The 17027-nt window shown below is 36.2% G+C and overlaps 1 pseudogene; it reads left to right on the forward strand.

Annotated features, from left to right (window-relative positions):
• The first annotated feature begins 44 nt into the window (after positions 1 to 44).
• Positions 45 to 13962, forward strand: LOC128205336 (chitotriosidase-1-like; annotated as a pseudogene).
• The last annotated feature ends 3065 nt before the right edge of the window (positions 13963 to 17027 follow it).

Genomic DNA, 17027 nt, shown 5'->3' on the forward strand with positions numbered 1-17027 from the left:
CCACTCCCTTATGAAAGGGGGTATACCGGGGTTAGCGGGGGAAAATGGCCATGCTTTTACCTTCCATGTGGCCCCGATGTCGATTAAATGCGGTGGTTATGTAGTTTTCGCGCCAAAAGTAGCGGGGAATGGGCCTTACCTAGGATGTCCCGGGGATGCGGGGCTTTACCTGGGATTGGCTGGACTGAAAGTCAAAGTCCCTGCTATTCCCTGGACCTAAGAGGGTGGGGGGGCGTGGTGAAAATTAACTGGTGCAGTAGTAAGTCTATATTGTTTGATTTGATGAATGGTGCAGCATAGGCTGAAACAAATGAATGGAAAGATTATATTGCTTATTATAACGCTGGCTTTTCCTATTTTATAACATCTTGTTAAAGGTACGAGCGATTCGTTGCTATCAAACAGCAGAACCCCTCTGTAAAGCTTATATTGGCCGTCGGCGGGGGAACATGGGATCATCTCCATTCACACGCATGGTTGGTTCTGACGCGAGCCGTCGGGAGTTCGCCAACACCTCCGTCGCGTTTCTGAGGAAACACGGATTCGACGGCCTCGATATGGACTGGGAATACCCAGCTAACCGTGGAAGCCCCGCCGTCGACAAGCAGAGATTTGTTGATCTTCTCCGGGTATGCAGGCATGTTTTGTGTATATGAAATGTTTAAATGACATGAAGTAACATTCTAACGATTAAGAATGGGCGGAGTGAGCGTAGCAAACGAGCCCTTCTTAATTATTAAAGTATTACTTTTGGTCATTTAAATGTCTTAGGGTACTACCTCATTGGCTAAACACATTGTCAACTTAAAATCTGACGCAGGGGTAGTATTTCTGATAAGTGGCAGTAGGCGGACCTTAAAACACCCGCGGAAGTTGATATTCTTAATTGTTAAGCCTTAAACTTAATGATTGCTAATTTGCAATTTCATTGGCTGAAAATGTAGGTTGTATTCTAAATTATAGTGAGAAAATATAGTTTATAATCTGAATAATTAAGACGGGATTGAAGTTTTTACGCAATATTTCCAGCTGAATTCGACGATAATAACGTATTTAAAGCAGGCGGCGCATTATGAACGTCACGTTATTAAAGTGTCTTTACGATTTGTGTGGGAATGGCGCTCTCATTGGAGGTCGATCCGTGATCTTATTGGCTCGAAAAATATATTATATCTTAGCTTATATTTTATGAATTATATGATCTCAATCTTTAAAGAGAAGCTGCCGGAAGAACGGCACTATTATTTTGTGTGACGTCACGTTTTTAAATGGTCTTAATGATTAGGGTTGGGGGTCTCATTGGAGGTCGATCGGAGATCTCATTGGTTAGAAATATAAGTTAAATCTCAACATTTTATAAATTATAAGAACTCAATCTTTAAAGAGAAGCTGCCCGACGAACACCAGTATCGTTTGGTCTTAAAAATGAATTACGTTATATAAACATACTCCTATAGTTAAATAACAATACACACATTCACGAAAAAACAACAACTGCATGCTGCTTTACAGAAAGCGTACTACTTTAGATGTTTTATAGCATAGATAGTGGTTTTATATTCAGTCGGCAAAACATGCAACGTACAAACTAAGCTCTGAAGAGTTCAGGGCTTTTAAACATTCTTAAATACACGTAAGTCAACGCTAAAAGCCCCAAATGATTTTTCAATATAAGTACTCGTGTTTCCACAGACTTTGCACGAGGAATTCGCCCGGGAGCAGGTCCCAGCAGGTCTTTCGCCAATCATGTTGTCGGCGGCCGTCGGCGCCGGAAAGGACAAGATTGATACCGCATACGATGTTCCCCAGATTTCTAAGTAAGTTTTAAAACGCCTACTAGTTTACTTCTGAAATACAGTCGAACTCGCTTGGCTCGAATTCCTCGATGGCTCGAACTGGATGTTAAGGACCGATTTCTATAAAACTAAAGGTAAGCATTCCCGCTTGGCTCGAATTTTCTGAGGCTCGAGGTATTTTCGCTGGTCCCTGGGTGTTCGAGCGAACGTGGTTCGACTGTATACACGTAATTAATACCATATTTAGTGGCAATCGGATTCTTGTAGATTGTTTTTGTAGGTAAATAAAATATGTGAAACGTTGAAATTTTAGTAGTATCAAAAAGTTATTTCTTGAGAACAGATGTCTAAGTTAGTTTATAAACGCTTTGTATTTTTACTTCTGAAATATAAACGCGATTAATACCAGTGTGTGTACACCACGTGATAAATTGCGTCATAAATGCTACGTCGGAAGGCAAAATTTTGATTTGAAAAAAGACTTTAAAGAAAGATAACTTCATCATTTTTTCACCATTTTAAATGAAACATAGCGCAGTCTATGTCGCTAGCCCTAGCTTCGGTCTTTTACCAGAGTTTGATTGAGAGGTTAGTTTTTTAAAACACTTCGACAAACCTTTTCATAATACGGCCGTCTGAAGGAGCACTGTCAAAACATTATTTTGGAAAAGTGTTTGATGAAACTAGTTGCCTTATCAAATTTCGGTAATGAAACAAATGCGGGGCTCTGTAAGCGGCATAGACTGCCCTTTGTTTCATTTAAAATGGACTTGTAAAAGAAAAGTTATCTTTGATTTAGTTTGTTTACATTTGTAGGTAAATAAAATACGTGATGCGTTGAAAAATTCAAAGAATTAAATAATTATTTCTTGTAAACAACAACAATAACAACAAATACAACAACAATGAAAACTTGCTGGAGTGAAACAAAGAATTTGAATCGTAAGACAACAATCACAAATTTGCAGAAAATTTAATTAAATAAAAAGAATAAACAAAATTATTTGTGCAACGATAAATATGTTTACTTATATGACGTAATATTATTGCTTACACAAACTCGATCAATAACAAAGACGTAAAATAAAAATATATAAATAACTTTTTTACATTGAGAACTATCAGAAGATGTCCATGTGATAAATCGATAATTAATATTCAAATAAACAAAAAACAAGACATTTTACACAATTTTCTTCGTATTTATATCAGCATTATTTGTGGGAATCCGAAAGTATGCTCAAGTTCGAATTTATCTGAGTCGTCACTTTTAATATAGTGTTAAATGAGCACAATATTGGTTGATGTAATGCCACCTTTATCGCATTGGACTTTAATGAATATAAAAAAATATCATGTTTTATTTTAATTAAAAGCTTCGTGGCCACATATTCTCCAGTTGAGCAAAAATATCGCTTATATTTTTCCGACATGACTGTCAGTTCAAAGATCTCTCCGAAAAGGACGACTATAGAAAAATGCCCTTTGATACAACACTATCGGTGATCAACGTTTCAGCGAAAGCCAGTACATAAAAGTGGTTAGTTAAGTTCAGCAAATAGAGAATACCTTTTTGTTGATAGGTTCTTGGACGTTGTAAAGAATTACAGACACAATTGAATAAGATCAAAAGCTGAGAGTTCGAGGAGAAGAATGATGGAATCGGATTTTTATGGATGTCACTAGAAAGGAATAATAACCTACATAGCCGTGTTACGTATTTAAAATAGAGAACTGTTAGGCCGTTTGTTCTTGATTGATTATATCCGAACAATCCAGTATTTGGTTCATAGTCCTTCCATACTGGCATTTGTTGTTCAATCTTACAACTATTTGGTACACAGACCTTCCATACTGGCATTTGTTGTTCAATCTTACAACTATTTGGTACACATACCTTCCATACCGGCATTTGTTGTTCAATATTACAACTATTTGGTACACAGACCTTCCATACTGGCATTTGTTGTTCAATCTTACAACTATTTGGTACACATACTTTCCATACCGGCATTTGTTGTTCAATCCTACAACTATTTGGTACACAGACCTTCCATACTGGCATTCGTTGTTCAATCCTACAACTATTTGGTACACAGACCTTCCATACTGGCATTTGTTGTTCAATCTTACAACTATTTGGTACACATACTTTCCATACTGGCATTTGTTGTTCAATCCTACAACTATTTGGTACACAGACCTTCCATACTGGCATTTGTTGTTCAATCCTACAACTATTTGGTACACAGACCTTCCATACCGGCATTTGTTGTTCAATCCTACAACTATTTGGTACACAGACCTTCCATACTGGCATTTGTTGTTCAATCCTACAACTATTTGGTACACAGACCTTCCATACTGGCATTTGTTGTTCAATCTTACAACTATATGGTACTCAGACTTTCCATACTGGCATTTGTTGTTCAATATTACAACTATTTGGTACACAGACTTTCCATACTGGCATTTGTTGTTCAATCCTACAACTATTTGGTACACAGACCTTCCATACTGGCATTTGTTGTTCAATCTTACAACTATATGGTACTCAGACTTTCCATACTGGCATTTGTTGTTCAATATTACAACTATTTGGTACACAGACTTTCCATACTGGCATTTGTTGTTCAATCTTACAACTATTTGGTACACAGACCTTCCATACTGGCATTTGTTGTTCAATCTTACAACTATATGGTACACAGACCTTCCATGCTGGCATTTGTTGTTCAATCTTACAACTATATGGTACACAGACCTTCCATACTGGCATTTGTTGTTCAATCTTACAACTATTTGGTACACACACCTTCCATACTGGCATTTGTTGTTCAATCTTACAACTATTTGGTACACACACCTTCCATACAGGCATTTGTTGCTCAATCTTACAACTATTTGATACACAGACCTTCCATACAGCCATTTGTTGTCCAATCTTACAACTATTTGGTACACATACCTTCCATACCGGGATTTGTTGTTCAATCTTACAAGTATTTGGTACACAGCACTTCCATGCTGGCATTTGTTGTTCAATCTTACAACTATTTGGTACACAGACATTCCATATTGGCATTTGGTGTTCAATCTTACAACTATTTGGTACACAGACATTCCATACTGTCATTTGTTGTTCAATATTACAACTATTTGGTACACATACCTTCCATACTGGCATTTGTTATTCAATCTTACAACTATTTGGTACACACACCTTCCATACAGGCATTTGTTGCTCAATCTTACAACTATTTGATACACAGACCTTCCATACAGCCATTTGTTGTCCAATCTTACAACTATTTGGTACACATACCTTCCATACCGGCATTTGTTGTTCAATCTTACAACTATTTGGTACACAGACATTCCATACCGGCATTTGGTGTTCAATCTTACAACTATTTGGTACACAGACATTCCATACTGTCATTTGTTGTTCAATATTACAACTATTTGGTACACAGACCTTCCATACTGGCATTTGTTGTTCAATCTTACAACTATTTGGAGACAGACCTTCCATGTAGGCATCTGTTGTTCAATCTTACAACTATTTGGTACACATACCTTCCATACTGGCATTTGTTGTTCAATCTTACAACTATTTGGTACACATACCTTCCATACTGGCATTTGTTGTTCAATCTTACAACTATTTGGTACACATACCTTCCATGTAGGCATCTGTTGTTCAATCTTACAACTATTTGGTACACATACCTTCCATACTGGCATTTGTTGTTCAATCTTACAACTATTTGGTACACATACCTTCCATGTAGGCATCTGTTGTTCAATCTTACAACTATTTGGTACACATACCTTCCATACTGGCATTTGTTGTTTAAACATACAACTTTTTGGTACACAGCACTTCCATGCTGGCATCTGTTGTTCAATCTTACAACTATTTGGTACACAGACCTTCCATACTGGCATTTGTTGTTCAATCTTACAACTATTTGGTACACATACCTTCCATGTAGGCATCTGTTGTTCAATCTTACAACTATTTGGTACACATACCTTCCATATTGGCATTTGTTGTTCAATCTTACAACTATTTGGAGACAGACCTTCCATGTAGGCATCTGTTGTTCAATCTTACAACTATTTGGTACACATACCTTCCATACTGGCATTTGTTGTTCAATCTTACAACTATTTGGTACACATACCTTCCATGTAGGCATCTGTTGTTCAATCTTACAACTATTTGGTACACAGACCTTCCATACTGGCATTTGTTGTTCAATCTTACAACTATTTGGTACACATACCTTCCATGTAGGCATCTGTTGTTCAATCTTACAACTATTTGGTACACATACCTTCCATACTGGCATTTGTTGTTTAAACATACAACTTTTTGGTACACAGCACTTCCATGCTGGCATCTGTTGTTCAATCTTACAACTATTTGGTACACAGACCTTCCATGCTGGCATCTGTTGTTCAATCTTACAACTATTTGGTACACAGACCTTCCATACTGGCATCTGTTGTTCAATCTTACAACTATTTGGTACACATACCTTCCATACTGGCATTTGTTGTTCAATCTTACAACCAATTGGTACACAGACATTCCATACTGGCAGTTGTTGTTCAATCGAACAACTATTGGGTACACATACCTTCCATACAGGCATTTATTGTTCAATCTTACAACTGTTTGGTACACAGACCTTCCATACTGGCATTTGTTGTTCAATCTTACAACTATTTGGTACACAAAGCTTCCATACTGACATTTGTTGTTTAAACATACAACTATTTGTCACCTAGACCTTCCATATTGACATTTGTTGTCCAATCATAACCACTCTTTGGAGACAGACCTTCAATACTGGCATTTTTATGCATTTTTATACCGAAGTTGTTACCAGAACGTCTTTATTGACATTTCTTGTTCAAATCTTGGGTATCTGGGACACCATATTGACATTTGTTGTTCAAATCTGACCTATTTTGGACACAGAACTTGCATACTGGCATTTGTTGTTCAAATATTTACACTACTTGGTATGCATGATTCAGATATAAATTTGATGAACACAGCAGAGGTTTTGCAGTCTCGAATATGAAAACAATTTGTTTTGTCACTCTGCACTCTTTGAAAGCTGTGAACGAATTGACTCATTTGTTTTTGTACTCTTAATTTTAGTCTACCTAATTAGTTATCGATCTTCTTAAACAGTTAAATAGTAACAGAAGAACATGTAAAATCGATTTGTGTTTAATACTATATCTTTGATCATATAAATTTGAAAAGAAGTTTGATTTATCAATTTTGCAAAAATAAACATCCAAATTTCAATTTACTTTGATGATAATGAATTAAGCTATTCGTATAAACATATGCATTAACAATCCCCAAACAAAACATATGCCATTTGTTTTCAGGTTTATTAATAAAAAACAGTGTTATGATTGCAATACGTGCCATATTCAACGTTATACTATTATTAGTGGTCAACAAAATATTTGTTAACAATGTGAAGTCATTATCATTTATAAACCGTTGGCAGAACGTTCATATCGGTAAAACAGCAGTCAGCGGATTTGGATTGTTATCAGGTTCATTCGGAACTCATCAGCCATTTTCCATAAAAAACAGCCTCGGATGAATGCCGGTACATCAGTTGAAGAAGTTCGTAAAAAATGATGGTATTGATTATTGGTAGTGTTTTAACGTGTTTTTTGTATTACGAGGTTTAAAATGATTGCCAGTGAAGTGTAAAATTGCATAAATAATTAAGATTCTCACGAGTAAAGTCATAGAGTTGAATAACCGCTGAATTGAAATTACTACGCGATCTACTTGCAGCGTAGTTAAACTGTATAGATCTCTGACATTGTAAACCGCCCATATACATCCGAGGTTGTTTTCGACCGGCCGAGGAGATCCGAATGAATCAGATAAAGCGATATAGATAGTGTTAGTTGGTAGTTTACAGAATATTGTATAGACCACTAAACAGTTCAATATTGTTCGTAAATACTTACACAAGAGTAATGGTTCGCATCAAATAGTTTATTTTTGAAAGAACAGTCTAACAACCTTTATCCATTACTCGAACGTTTAGTGGTACTCATATCAATAACTTTTTACCACATAACTGGTTTATTATCCTCTGCCGAATCGAAGGGTTTGGGAGGGGGATTTTGTTTTGGCGCTGTCCGTCCGTCCGTCAATCTGTCCTTGCGTAACATTTTTACTATCTGAATAATGCTCTGCAGCCGTATGCTCTTATAGAAACATTTCACTAACTTTTCATTTCCATTTCCATGATCTTTGCCTTATCAGACGGGGGATATAAATTCAACGATTGCTTGTTTAATCTCTTTCGTACCTACACATCACGATACATTATGACGGTTAAAGCATCTGCAAAACAATGATATAAGATTGCTGACACACAATCAGATCGTAGATTTTTATATTTCCGTTCGAAAATTTATGTTTTATGGCTTAAACCGTTACTGACGGTTTAAGAAAAATGCATAAAACATCACAATTTTTTAACTTAAATACAAAGATCTGCGATCTATTTTTTGTCAGTATTTTTTTTTTATTTAATTGGCTGGTTCCAACATAAAAAATGAAGAAGTTGTCAAAACGTTCAATCTGTGAGAGTGCAGCTTTATGTGACTCTATTCATGATTTAAAACAATATCACACCATTAGTCCCGAATATACTAGGGTTGTATTGAATGTTTGTGTACTCGTATGCGTACATTTTTACTTATAAACACAGTCCCAAAACGTTCAGATCAACCCTCGTTCAATATCTACAGTGTATGAGCGTACGTGCGTTATGATGAATCCCAGGAATTATTGTTTTTTATTTATCCCTTCATCAAACATACGTTTTTAGTAATTATTTAATAACAAAATGTATTGAATCATTTTTTTTTCAATTCTTGTTTCAAGATTCACCAAACTCAAAGTCAAATGAGCGGATTTCTAGCGATGCATGTCCACTCTAGAACATTCCGTAATGGATGTTTTTTTAGACAGTGTGTGTATACCACGTGAAGGCAACATTTTGGTTCGAAGGCTCTGCCATTTCAAATGAAACAAAGGGCAATCTATGCCGTTTAAAGAGCCCCGCCTTTGTTTTATTACCGGAGTTTGATTAGATGATAAGTGTTCACAAACACTTCGACAAACCTGTTTCCAGAATGTTTTGACAAAGAAACATCAGACGGCGGTTTTGTAAAAGGTGTGTCGAAGTGTTTTAAGAAACTCTAATTTAAACTCTAGTAAAAGACTGAGGGCAGGGCTATATTACAGGCGTAGACCACACCATGTTTCATTTCATATGATGAATAAATGCAAACTAGTAAAGTTGTTTAAAGTCTTCATTTGGAGTAAAATATTGCCTTCCGACGTAGCAATAATGACGAAATATATCACGTGGTATACACACACTGTTAATTAAGGAAACAACACAATTGCAATGGTCTAAATAATGAAGGAACAAATTAATTCCTGGTACCTAGACATGAACAACCTGATGTCTTACGACCTTCACGGATCATGGGAGGACTTTACCGGGCACCACTCACCGCTGTACGCCCGCTCCAATGAGCAAGGGAACCAGACTTACCTCAATGTGGTACATGTCTTGTATTTCCATTCGTTCTTGGTCATCAAATCCCTTAAAAAGAAATGAGTTAAGAAGGCTGATGTGACTGATTAGATAAGAGGTTGTATAGGTTGATAGGGAGGAGTACTGAAAACACTGCCTAATTGGTTTAAAAGCAATTGGCAATTATGTTGAGGGAGCTAATACATCGATTGACTACGTGTACTGCCTTATGCCTTTAAACTTTCAATGCAATTGTCAATTGTGTCGAGGGTGCTCATACATCGATGAAATATTCTGCCTTATGCTTTTAAAATATAAATACTATTGGCAATGGTGTTGAGGGTGCTAATACATCGATGGAATATTCTGCCTTATGCTTTAAAATATAAATACTATTGGCAATGGTGTTGAGGGTGCTAATACATCGATGGAATATTTTGCCTTATGCTTTAAAATATAAATGCAATTGGCAATGTTGTCGAGGGTGCTCATACATCGATGGAATATTCTGCCTTATGCTTTAAAATATAAATACTATTGGCAATGTGTTGAGGGTGCTAATACATCGATGGAATATTCTGCCTTATGCTTTAAAATATAAATACTATTGGCAATGGTGTTGAGGGTGCTAATACATCGATGAAATATTCTGCCTTATGCTTTAAAATATAAATACTATTTCTAATACATCGATGGAATATTCTGCCTTATGCTTTAAAATATAAATACTATTGGCAATGGTGTCGAGGTTGGTAATACATCGACGAAATATTCTGCCTTATGCTTTAAAATATAAATACTATTGGCAATGGTGTCGAGGGTGCTAATACATCGATGGATTAGTTTGCCTTATGCTTTTAAATATAAATACTATTGGCAATGGTGTCGAGGGTGCTAATACATCGATGGAATATTTTGCGTTATGCCTTTTAAATATAAATATTTTTGGCAATGGTGTCGAGGGTGGTAATACATCGATGGAATATTCTGCCTTATGCCTTTAAAATATAAATATTATTGGCAATGGTGTCGAGGGTGTTAATTAATCGATGGAATATTCTGCCGAATGTCCTTAAATACAAAGGGTGATTTATCGGGGTAGCTTATGAATCGAAGGAAACCCTTGGCCACAAACCATCAAAGACAATGGGCAATTCCTAATGTTACCATAACACGTAGTTGAATAGTAAATGTTGTCAATTAAACATGCAGTCGTTTGGTTAGTTGTGTGGTCAATACACGTGGTTGTATATTATTAGTGTATTCAATACAGTTAGTGTTGCCAATACACGAAGAGGTTAATAATAATAATGTGAAAGATATGTTCAGCATGAACGAGACTGGAAATTTAGGACTGGGCAGCCACCTACTGGGTAAACCAGGGAGCCCCAAGGTCGAAGATGAACATTGGCGTGCCCCTTAACGGAAGGGCCTTTAAGCTGCCATATAGTCATTCTGACGAGCGGATCGGATGCAAGGCCGCGGGCGCCGGCACTGCTGGACAGTATACACGAGAGGCTGGGTTCTACGCCTACTATGAGGTTTGTTGGAAATAATTTAGGACTAATTTTTACGAAAAGTTTAATAGCCGCTACTCCGTCATGTAGCCAATGCAAAAAAGTTAAACACAACTTCCGAAAAAACAACCCCCCTAGAACATATTTATACCAAGTTTATTTGGAAAGCGATATTCTCACGAAGCTGTTATTATAATATTGCTCGCTATAACTATAGTCACTTTAATTTGTTATAAAGTAACCGGCCATGACTTGCAAAACGTTTGTTCACCATTAGAACTCAAAGCTTAGGTAACATATGGAGATGCCAAAGCCGAAAAAGCGAACTCAACAGCATCCTTGCTTAAATTCAGCCATGCACTTGTTCAAACGTACTTTTCAAACTAATACAGTAGAAACGCGCTATTACGAACTCTGTTCAATCGATCGACTGGTTATGTCGAACATTTTCGATTTTTTGGTTGAGATTTACATATTCTGTTTTTATGTCGAATGTTCGTTATGTACTTTTTGAGGTCCCTACGACTTCGACATAGCGAGTTTTGACTGTATTGCGTAAGACGAATACTTAATCTACTAAAATTGTGGGTTAAAACAATTGTTCAAAGCCATATATCCCCTTAAGTTTCCAAAGGGTTCATCCACCAGTTTGTGTATATTCTGGCAGCATTAGGTTTTCAAAGGGGATTTTCCCGTGTGCAGACATGTACAACAATCTATATATTATACAGTACATGTATATTTTTGCTATTTTTTCACGTCAATACTTTTCTTAGGTGTGCCAACATTTGAAGGGCGGTGCCACCAAGTACCTTGAACCACAGCAAATGGTTCCTTACTTAGTGGATGGTGATCTTTGGTGCGAATACGACGACCCAGATAGCATCAAACTCAAGGTATGACGTCATACTAATTTGAAAATCCTCACTTGTGACGTATTGTTTGAAGATACTATTAAACGAACATTTTAAGCAAAATCAAGCACAAACAAGAAAACATTGATGCATAGCATCAATTCGGCGCAATAAAATCAGAAGAAAAACGTGCAGGTAGATAACCAACAAAAGGTTATTATTTCAATGATAACATGTTGGGTATACATATGTCCGGAGGACATTATGGTTGATAATATTGTTACAATATTTTAAGCCCGGAATTATATATATTCTGGTTTTCCCAAGCCCTATCCTCCGGTACAAACAAAATTATACCAAAAATATACACATGTTACTTCGGCAACAATAGAGTCAATGGTCTAATACATGAACTTCAATAGCATGAAATTCACCTTTTATTTGTACCGACATGTTATGTAAATTCCGAGCTTTATATATTGTATTTGTTTTTGTGAACACTCTTATGAGTGAATTGAACGGGGATAAAAAATACTATACATTAAGAGGGAATTATCTGCAATTAATTCTTTCGAATGACATTTTCGAAACAAACAATTTAGCTCAATGTTAATTTTTCAAAATTCGCCGTTTTGCTGCCTGCCAAGGGAGGTTACTGCGTAGGAGTTTTAGAAACATAAAGGATATTGTAATAATATTCATCTATTTGGGGGGAAGTTGGTATTTAAAATCAAAATTTTCAAAAAAAAAATGATAATCAAGGCTATTATAATTTAAGGTTTCATTATCAATTAAAGTGTATTTTTTTATAAAACACATTGAACTTCACATTTTATCGTGCAACGTGGAAAATATCGAAAGCATTGATCTGCAATTTATGAACTGGTGCCTTAGTTGGAGCAATTTCTTGAGTAATATCAAATATAGTCGACTTCTTCATTTGTCATTTTCACATGTGTTTAGTAATTTCTAAACGTTATTTGTTTATAACTTTATTATTTTGGTTTAAACATATTTTAATTTCAAAGAACAAACATATTTGTGCAATAGTATACAAAATAATCAATATAATGATTAGGCTGGAAGGTGATAAACAACTTATGAGAGCACTTTCCAAGAGTTGATGAATTGCAAAATGTGGACATATCATTGATTTTCGGATAATTCAATTTAACACATGTCAGGGTTTATATGTGGTTATGTTAAACTCAAATATGTTATATCAAGGAATACAATGTTTTAGATGAAACACAGTTATAGAAATATAAAAAGGAAATCTTTTGACTGTTACGTAAAATAATGGATAAATGCATGAAGTATAGTGTATGAGAATAGAGTTAATTGTTGGAGAGAAAATGAGAGCATGAGAGTAGGAGGATTGGCGGCTAAAATTTTGTTGTTTTCCTTATAAATGTGTGAACAGAATTGAATATAGACTTATTGGATTCGGGACTAAGTGATATGTTTCCAAACAACATAGTTTTTTTTATATATATTAGTTTGACTACATTAAGCAAGGTGGTTTTGGAGGTGTCATGGTATTGGCCAACGACCATGACGACTTCAGCGGCATGTGCGGACAGGGAAAGTACCCTCTGATGAGGGCCATTATTGATGAGATCAACCGATCTGGTCCCGCCCCTCACATGACTAATCCACCTACAACAATAACTACCCGCGCTCCAAAGTACGTTAGTTGTGATAATATACCCGACGTTTCGGTTCGCTTGACATTTGCTGTACCTCCAGGCGCGTAGCTGCTTATACGCGACTACGCGGCTGAATCCACGTGATCCTGACAAAAAAATCAGCCAAAGTTGCAGTATGCGTACTTCACTACATAATCCTGAAACTTTCGATTTGCCAATACTAAATAAAGCTCCTTAGAACGCCCAGAACGCACTAGATTGCATCGTGGTTTTCAAAAAAATTTCGAGGGGGCATGCCCCCGCACCCAAAATTATGAATCCGCATGGATACAGGGCTAGCTTCGCCCCTTATATCGTTCATGTATCTGTCGAAGTTAAAACCATTTGATGAGGACTGTTATACACTTATTTAGGTTTCGATCAATCGACGGTATATTTTATATTTACATTGAAGGTATAATGGTCGGGACAAAGCCTCGACCTCGACCGATCGCCAGTTTTTGATCGACCGCCTGTTTGATCGACCGCCTGTTTGAACGTTCGCAGTTTTACAGGCCTTACTAGGTCGACTACGATTGCTTTATAGTAAACCCCTTCACAACAACAATAACAACCATCTGCTTTGCATTGCATGCTAACATCTCTTTACTTAGTATTAGTATACTGGCCCTTTGTTAAAATACAAATACTACTCCGTCATGTAGCCAATGCCAAAAAGGTAAACACAACTTCCGAAAAAACAACCCCCCTAGAACATATTTATACCAAGTTTATTTGGAAAGCGATATTCTCACGAAGCTGTTATTATAATATTGCTCGTTATAACTATAGTCACTTTAATTTGTTATAAATCAACCGGCCATGACTTGCAAAACGTTTGTTCACCATTAGAACTCAAAGCTTAGGTCACATATGGAGATGCCAAAGCCGAAAAAGCGAACTCAACAGCATCCTTGCTTAAATTCAGCCATGCACTTGTTCAAACGTATTTTTCAAACGAATACAGTAGAAACGCGCTATTACGAACTCTGTTAAATCGATCGTCTGGTTATGTCGAAAATTTTCGATTTTTTTGGTTGAGATTTACATATTCTGTTTTTAGGCTATGTCGAATGTTCGTTATGTACTTTCTGAGGTCCCACCGACTTCGACATAGCGAGTTTTGACTGTATTGCGTAAGACGAATACTTAATCTACTAAAACTGTGGGTTAAAACAATTGTTCAAAGCCATATATCCCCTTAAGTTTCCAAAGGGTTCATCCACCAGTTTGTGTATATTCTGGCAGCATTAGGTTTTCAAAGGGGATTTTCCCGTGTGCAGACATGTTCAACAATCTATATATTATACCGTACATGTATATTTTTGCTATTTAGTTAGTACTAAATAAAGCTCCTCAGAACGCCCAGAACGCACTAGATTGCATCGTGGTTTTCAAAAAAATTTCGAGGGGGCATGCCCCCGCACCCAAAATTATGAATCCGCATGGATACAGGGCTAGCTTCGCCCCTTATATCGTTCATTTATCTGTCGAAGTTAAAACCATTTGATGAGGACTGTTATACACTTATTTAGGTTTCGATCAATCGACGGTATATTTTATATTTACATTGAAGGTATAATGGTCGGGACAAAGCCTCCACCTCGACCGATCGCCAGTTTTTGATCGACCGCCTGTTTGATCGACCGCCTGTTTGAACGTTCGCAGTTTTACAGGCCTTACTAGATCGACTACGATTGCTTTATAGTTAACCCCTTCACAACAACAATAACAACCATCTGCTTTGCATTGCATGCTAACATCTCTTTACTTAGTATTAGTATACTGGCCCTTTGTTAAAATACCATGTTTTTTCATAAACAATCTTATAAAAAAAAAGCCAAGCACGGTTGTGGAGATAAGGTTCGTTCTGAACTATGGTTCTCAACCTATATTCCTTGATAAGTACTTGATCAAAAGGACCTTGTGTATTTCAACAATATAAAACAACAGGTTAAGTTTAGACAAGTTCGCACATTTAAACTATTTGATTGGTGAAAATCAGTTTTTGGATAAATATTGACCAATCGATCACTATTTTGGTCAGCTTTAACCAAAGAATTATCAATTGGCTAGAGACCGTCTATTTTGTCTATTCTCGGTTTAGATGGGTTTAAAGATAACCTTATGACAGCAAGCAAATGACAGATGTGTCTATTTTGGCATGTTTAATTAAAATCATCTTATGTTCTAGTTTTTCACTTTTTTGGTTATATTTTCTAGTGAACTGAACTTCAGCCTGTATTAAAAATGAACTAAAAAGGAGGAAAATTGCGACCTATGGGGTCAATATCATTTAGAGATAGTCACAAGTTAAATTGCAAGAAATACTTGTAAAAACATATACAATTTGCATAAACAGATCAAATAAGAGTTTATTTTTTAATGAGAGGGTATAACTTCTAAGATGTCAAGGCGAATTCAGGATTTGACGTAACTTATGGGCGTAACCTTTTGACTTCCGTCCCTCCCTCAGAAACAAAGTTTATTTGTTTTAAAATGTTGGCAGGGGTGGTTTGGGGGTACTGCATAAGAAAGGTAACACTTTCAAGTATGAAATTATGCATTTTGGACGTAGTGTATTACTTTATGGTCCCTTATTGTAATAAAAAGTAAACAAACACGAGTTAAGGGGGTTTAGGAACAGCTAATGGATATCTTATTAATTCGAAAAAGCGATCGTACCGGTATGTGCGTTAATAAAATGGCTCGAATATCCTTTATTGAAACTGGCCTCTGAGAGTATTTTCTTAACACTCGAAATGCAGAATAATCTAACATAAACAGCATTCGTGGAGTAATATCGACTGCACCGAATGAAAGACCAGTATATGCATTTTGGCGGAAAAAAACTTATTTTAACGTTCTTGGACATGCTCATGTTCGCACTTCTTTTGAGAAAACACCAATTGCGATAGTCAATCAGAAAGCAAAAAAATCACCACGTGATCAACGACAACAGTGTATGTTCTGATAATAGTTAAAATGGTTGTAAATACGTTATGTCAGGGCGGTGTTTAACTTTTTCCCAATTAATGCAATAACTGCAATTTCAAACTACCAAATCAACCAAGCCCACTGGAAAGCTGAACTCTCGGAGATTTGTTTTGTCTTGGAATGAGCCAATTTTTGTTAAATGTCTCGAAACCAGTGATATAAGACTGCTGACAAAGGAGCAGATCACAGTTTCCATATTTATGTTTGAAAGTTGACTACTTACGCTTTAAGAAAACTGAAAGTTTCGGCAGTTTACCAAACAAATGAGATCTGTTATATTGGGAGTTATCTTATGACTGATCTGAAGACACGGATGCCAAAATGAGCTGATTCTGAGACAAAAGAATTAAAAAACAATGATATAAATTTGCTGACAAAAAATCAGATCGTAAATTTTTATATTTTCGTTCGAAAATTAATGTGTTATGGCCTTAATCGTTACTGACAGTTTAAGAAAAATGCATAAAACATCAATTTTTGAACTTAAATATAAAAATCAGCGATCTGTTTTAACCAGTAGTCTTATATTACTGGTTTCCATGGATTTTCGCTAAAATTAATCTCG

Source organism: Mya arenaria, chromosome 2, assembly GCF_026914265.1.
Source record: "Mya arenaria isolate MELC-2E11 chromosome 2, ASM2691426v1".
Lineage (NCBI taxonomy): Eukaryota > Metazoa > Mollusca > Bivalvia > Myida > Myidae > Mya > Mya arenaria.